General features: G+C 35.6%; 1 protein-coding gene across 4 annotated transcripts in view; it reads right to left on the minus strand.

Moving 5' to 3' along the window:
* Positions 1 to 4,792, minus strand: part of LOC145663300 (uncharacterized) — a 76,566-nt gene extending 71,774 nt beyond the window's left edge. The window contains exon 1 of one of the 4 annotated variants that reach the window (XM_081729623.1): positions 4,580 to 4,792. The gene's annotated coding sequence lies outside the window, so the exon portion shown is untranslated. Of the gene's footprint in view, positions 1 to 4,549 lie in introns of all 4 variants that reach the window. The other 3 variants (XM_081729621.1, XM_081729622.1, XM_081729620.1) reach the window with 3 other exon arrangements.
* Between the last annotated feature and the right edge of the window lie 1,208 nt (positions 4,793 to 6,000).

Consider the following 6,000-nt stretch of genomic DNA (forward strand, 5'->3'; position numbering starts at 1 on the left):
TAAACCATATACGTTATCCGGATATTATCCTTTATCCGTCATCCTGATATTACCAGTTATCCAAATGTTCTATTATCCGGATATTATCCGTTATCCGTTTTGTTATCGTCATCCGAATATTGCAAATCCGGTAAGTTTCTATCCGATATCCGAATTAAAAATTAACCGGATATGGCCATCCCTAGAACCAACTTAGCATTTTGATAAGCGAAGAGATAAGTTGAATCAAAATTTATCCAGTTAATCCTTATTGTAAGTAAAATAATAATTCAGAATATAAATGATGGACAAATAGACGAATTGCTGTCTATATTGTGTATGTAACTAATTGTTGGTACAGTCCAGCGTACTGGCCGTCTTTAGGTACAAATAAAAGTAACTTACCTAGTAATGGGCCACAGGTGCACATTATTGGTGAAATAGGGAGAAATGGTTTAGGAACTTGAATAACTGAAAATATCATAATCATGAAAAAAATAGTACATCTTAGTAGTGAATTTCTGCTCTGAATTAAGTTCCAGTTGTGGGCCATGTTTCACTTTTTGGCCAGGATGGTGGCCAACTAGAGAATCACTTGATCTAGTGGTGGGCCATGCCTTGCAATTCCTTCTTAGAATGATTACTGGGCTGGGAAAATGTTCTAATGGTTCAGTATGTTTACTTAGACATGTTTCCTCGAAAGATATGGTAGCTTACGTTTATTTCCCTTCCAAATTAAAGCAGAGCATCATAATATCATAAGTGGCCCACTACTGGATTTTTAAGAAAATGCATAGCCCATTATCAGTCTATCCACAAATATATTTTTGTTACTCAAATATGAAACACTTATCTAAAATGGTTGTTGTTGTTTCGTTTGCATAAATCGGAGTGCCGGAAAATCATTTTATGAGTTCGATATCTTGACTAACTCCTAATATATTTCATTAAAACTGCTTATGTGGTTTAACCTGGCTCATTACTGGCGCAGTCACTACCTACACACTACCATAAAGATATAACACGAGAAAAAAGACAAAAAAATCTTGTCGCTAAAAACGTGTTTTACTCTCAACTGCAACAGTACACTAAAGTACAGGGCAGCAATACGTGCCTGTGACATCTTAGAGTCTCTTCTATCTTGTGGTTTCTTCTGGAGACTACTGATGCCATGGAGTGAACATAATTTGTAATGTACTATTCTATAGCTACATTTGCAATTGACGGAAACACTTTTGGAACATAAATTTTTTCGTCTTTTTTTCTCGTGCTGTATCCCTATAGTGGTGTGTGTGTTTATCTATCTCTCTACACGTAATGTTTGCATATGACCTAACCTTCCATTAGCATATTTCAAAATTTTTCAATTGTTTACCATTTTAGAGAAAAAAATAATTGCCATGACTTTTGCAATGGCCCTCGTAAATATATTTAAATTCATGTATACACATGCTGAATTTAAGATTTTATGAACTCACGTTGGTATATTTTCTTCTACAAAATACTAACGGTTTAAAAGAATAACGCTCAGAGATACATCATATAGGTCATAGATGCAAAATTGTCTGGTGCTGGTTAACCTTTGGTGCACTACATTTTGGAAGATTATGGGCCATATACATAGAGGACCGCGTAGAAGTTCCCTAGACGTATCGTACCTGTGGGATACCTCAAGCTTCCCCTTGACTGTGCAATGCATAAAATTGCCAAAGTGATCCCTCACGTATGGTCAACACTGAGGGCTGGTTGGTCTCGCTACACCTCGGGCGAGGCTAAAATATTGGCAAAAAAAATTGAAGATACAACTGCCAAGCTCAATTCCTCTATGATAAAGCATTAACATCGTATTCGTAAGCAGCTACTTGTAGATTTAATGTATACCATTACAATAAAATAAAATAGAAGTTTTGAATTTTTTTCTTGAGATATAAAAGCAGAAAAATAAACGGTGCATGTTAGGATTATTTTCTTTTTATTATTATTATTTGTTTCAGGTAAAGTTTTTTAACTCGCAAAAAGTATTAAGGCGGATATATATAGCTAGAAAACCTGCGAGGCTGTAGCTTTACAATAGAAGTACAACTAGAAATATATTACAAATACTTTTTTTTTTTTTTTTTTCAAAATCACCTTATAGTATTGTCGAGAATGTATTTTCTAAACAATTTTCTGGTAAAGGTTAACCTTAATGGGGCACAAAAGTTATGTCTGTAAGTACAATATTTTCTTGGCAACGTTCCATGCTAACAGCGTAAAACTTCTTATCTAGCTCCTACAGTGTTGTGAACCAATTGCGTATAATTTTATAAAACATATATACTTAGCTATATATAGTTAAAGCGACACGTCTCAAACTTCGCAAGGTGCTCATTACAAGCTATTTTTGCATCTGTTTCGGTTTACGTCAAGGTGAAGCTGGAGGGCTACAGCCGAGGTGCGTTTGTAGAGAACAGGCCAATTTTTGATGGTGGGTATACGTGTAATCAAATTAAGGGTTCACTCGAGCAGACAGTTCTACCAATTAAAAAATTTATAAGTAAAATACGATGCGAAACATATTCCGTGAAGGAATGAGTGAATGTAAGTCATTACCATCTATTACAGCATGTTGAAATGAATCTTTAGTGATAATCAAAGTACTGTATGTCTAAGTGTACTTATCCATTATCCACTCTTATGCGTATACCCCCTTCGCTGACGCGCCTACTCCCTCTGATGCACACGCTGGCTATCCCTCGGGTCCTCCTGTTGCGCTCCTTCCCTATCTCGGTTAAATAGCATTCGTACTTCTTAGTGGCTACCTAGCACAAATTGGTTCGTGTTTTGTGCACAGTAGTTTTATTGTCATACGTCCACACGGTATTTATACGAGCCCTCCTAAAATTAATCTGCAAGTACTAATGGAGCTCTTTAGTTAGTGCTCACTCTGCTAAAAGAAAGCTCTATCCTAACCTGAAAATGTATGAAAGTGTCAAAATTTGGTAGAACCGTTTGATCGCGAAATGAACAACTTAGTACCAAAAAAATGCACCAATCTGTAATAGGTGGTAACGAACGTAATTTGAGAAATTGCAGCGCCAAACAGGAGATTGATATTTTCCGCACTTGTCTTTTCTTATGCACAACTACCTTAACTAATGTGCCTGCTTCCGCGGACAAAATCACGAGCAATCCCTCAAATTGTGCCGTGCTTGGAATAGGTTGTGTTAGCCACCTAGCACATATTCATGGGAGATTTTTTGCACTTATTGTATTTATAAGTTTGCAAGCATATTATAACTGTGTACGCAGCTGCTGGACAGGTAAGAAACTATGAATGCAGAACACGTTAGATCATAAGGTAAAAAATGGATGGTAGCGGTCCTCAACTTTACCTATGCGAACTGGGAAACGCGCGCAAACGCCAACAGAGAAAACGATGTAAAAGACTTAGAATAACATTTTCACGAAGAAATATGCATAACTGTTGAATCAATTTTCTCCATCAGTGATGATACTTTTTTTTTTTTTTTTTTTTTGTATGTGTGGTGAGGGGAGACTTTGGAGAATTTCAATATACTAGAGACGAAATATATTTGTAACGGAAATACTGGAAATCCACATTGTGCACGATAGGATATGTTCCGAAGGGAATTAGATGGTTCTCGGGGAGAAATCCTCCTGGCCGATCCCTCAAATCAGCACTGGCCTACATAATATTTGATTGTTGCAAATTCATTTACATGTAACCTTAATGATGCAGTTTTACTGCACAGATCCACGGATCGTAAAATGTACGAAAAAATTTGCTGGTCTTTAATTTGTCCATTTTATGTCGAGAAAAGTACCTAACAAGACCCTGCGGGGCTTCTAACCCGTTCTTACCACTTATACTATGGATCCGTATAGTAGAACTGCACGCTACAATCTAATCTAAAATCTACTTTCAATATTGCAACACCAAGTATCACTGGTTTATTTTATTTCAGATAGAATTTATTAGTTCACTTTTTGTTAATATTTGTACTCAGTGGCGTATTTACGATTTTGTTTCGGGAGTGGCTTTGCTAACTTTCGGGGGGACTTTGCCTTGAAATGTGAAAATTCTGCAAGATATTTCATTTACTTTACTATACTAAGTAAGATTTCGGGGGGGGCTTAAGCCCGGAAGCCACCCCCCTAAATACGCCACTGTTTGTACTAGTGAAAATCAAAATAATCTGTAACCTTCTTTATTTTCAAATTTTTTACCATCAAAATATTTTATTTATTATCGCGGAATCAGCTCAACGAATTCGATAAACTCATTATTATATTCAAATAATTGGCTAGCACAGAGCATAATACATTTTATACAACAACAGGAACTGATACGGGCTAGCAAAGTGTGCGTTGAAGCACCCCAGCCATGCCCTTGACTTACGAAGAGGTTGCGGGCTTGTTTGACATTGTGGGAGAACTCTGCAACGCAAATTATCAAAGGTCCCGTAAGTAACCCGCAAAATAACTATGCATACGGCCCTTAGAGATAAAATTCAGTATTTTGCATGAAAAGACGTATTCATAAAGAACAAAGTTCGGTAGGGCTTACATTGTAAATTAAAAACTTAAAAAAACTCACGTGGTATATTTTCTTTTCTTCCAGAAAAACACCAGCGGTTAAAGAAATAAGTAATTAGGGATAGATCCTATAGGTCACAGATCTATAATTGTTTTATGTACACTTCGTAAAAAGCACTTTTCAAATTAAATTGTCCAATGTGTTTGTTGTTCCTATGACTATGCTCAGCAACTTTTTCTTGTTTTCTCCGTGCCAGTGTTGCCAATTTCTACTGAAGCCTTTTTCCTTCACAAGGCTTAAAATTTCACGTTTGACATACAAATTTCCATCCACACACCATGGAGTGTGTATCACGTAGTGATGGGCAGTGGGAATATTCCCGGTGGGAAGGAATTTAAAAATGGGAATAATCCCGGGTTTTTCCCTGGCCTATAAATTCCCGGGAAGGAATTTATTTCCATTTTTTTACTTTATCTTCCAAATTATAAGAACCCTATAACTAGTTACTTTATTTTAATATATTATGATTTACTTCTAGGTTTTAAAGAATTTTGAGATTAAAAAATTTAAAATTATTTGACGATACTTTATATAACTAATAATATGATTTTTTAAGTTACATTTCAATTTGAACTAAAAAGTAAGGTAATTGTTTAGAGTTGGGGGGCCAAAACTAGCAAAAAGTAGGATGATTTACGGAAGAAATGAGTTGATAGTGATGTTCAAGTAGTCAGGAAAGTATCGAACACATTTATTTTAATGCTGTAGGGGATTTATACAACACGGAAATGTAAGTGGAAGTGATTTAAGTGAGAAAAGAAAGTGAATTGTTGGTAATGAAGATAGAAAACAACGTGCCATGCGGGGCTCTAACCCGCCTTCATTCGCTAACGCTCGCTCTGCAACGCTGTCTGAATTTAATGTTGGTAACGTAATTTAAGATATGAAACCATAAAACAACAGCATCGCAATAGAATATCGCAAAAAAGTAGGTGCAAAAGCAGGCCGCCAAAGCTAAAAAAAACAGCCAAAATTAGCAAAGTGCTAATTTACAAATGACGAAAAGGAACCATTTTGTAAAGTAATTTAGAATTATGTAGAAATAGAGATGAAGTACTATTAATAAACCCTGAACCACAATTAGTAATAGACGTCGGTCTGTCTCCTCTCTGAATCGAATTTCTGAAGAGGTACTCGGACTTCTTTTACATGTGAATTAACGTATGGAATTTCGAGAAATAGGTAGAATGAAAGGTCGTGTATGGCAATGTTACGTGCTAAAATATAAAGATAAGTAAGTATCTTGTAAATTTTGTGAATATAAATACGTAGGCGCAAATGTTGATAAATTGGTGAGACATGTATCTTATCTTCTAGCATTTACCCAATCTAATTGGTTTATAACATTTATAAATGTAATGTGTTTATAATATCATTAATAGAGTCAAGTTGAGCAAATGCACTTACATATAAATTTAAAC

Source organism: Thermobia domestica, chromosome 1 (genome assembly GCF_964235325.1).
Source record: "Thermobia domestica chromosome 1, izTheDome1.hap1.1, whole genome shotgun sequence".
Lineage (NCBI taxonomy): Eukaryota > Metazoa > Arthropoda > Insecta > Zygentoma > Lepismatidae > Thermobia > Thermobia domestica.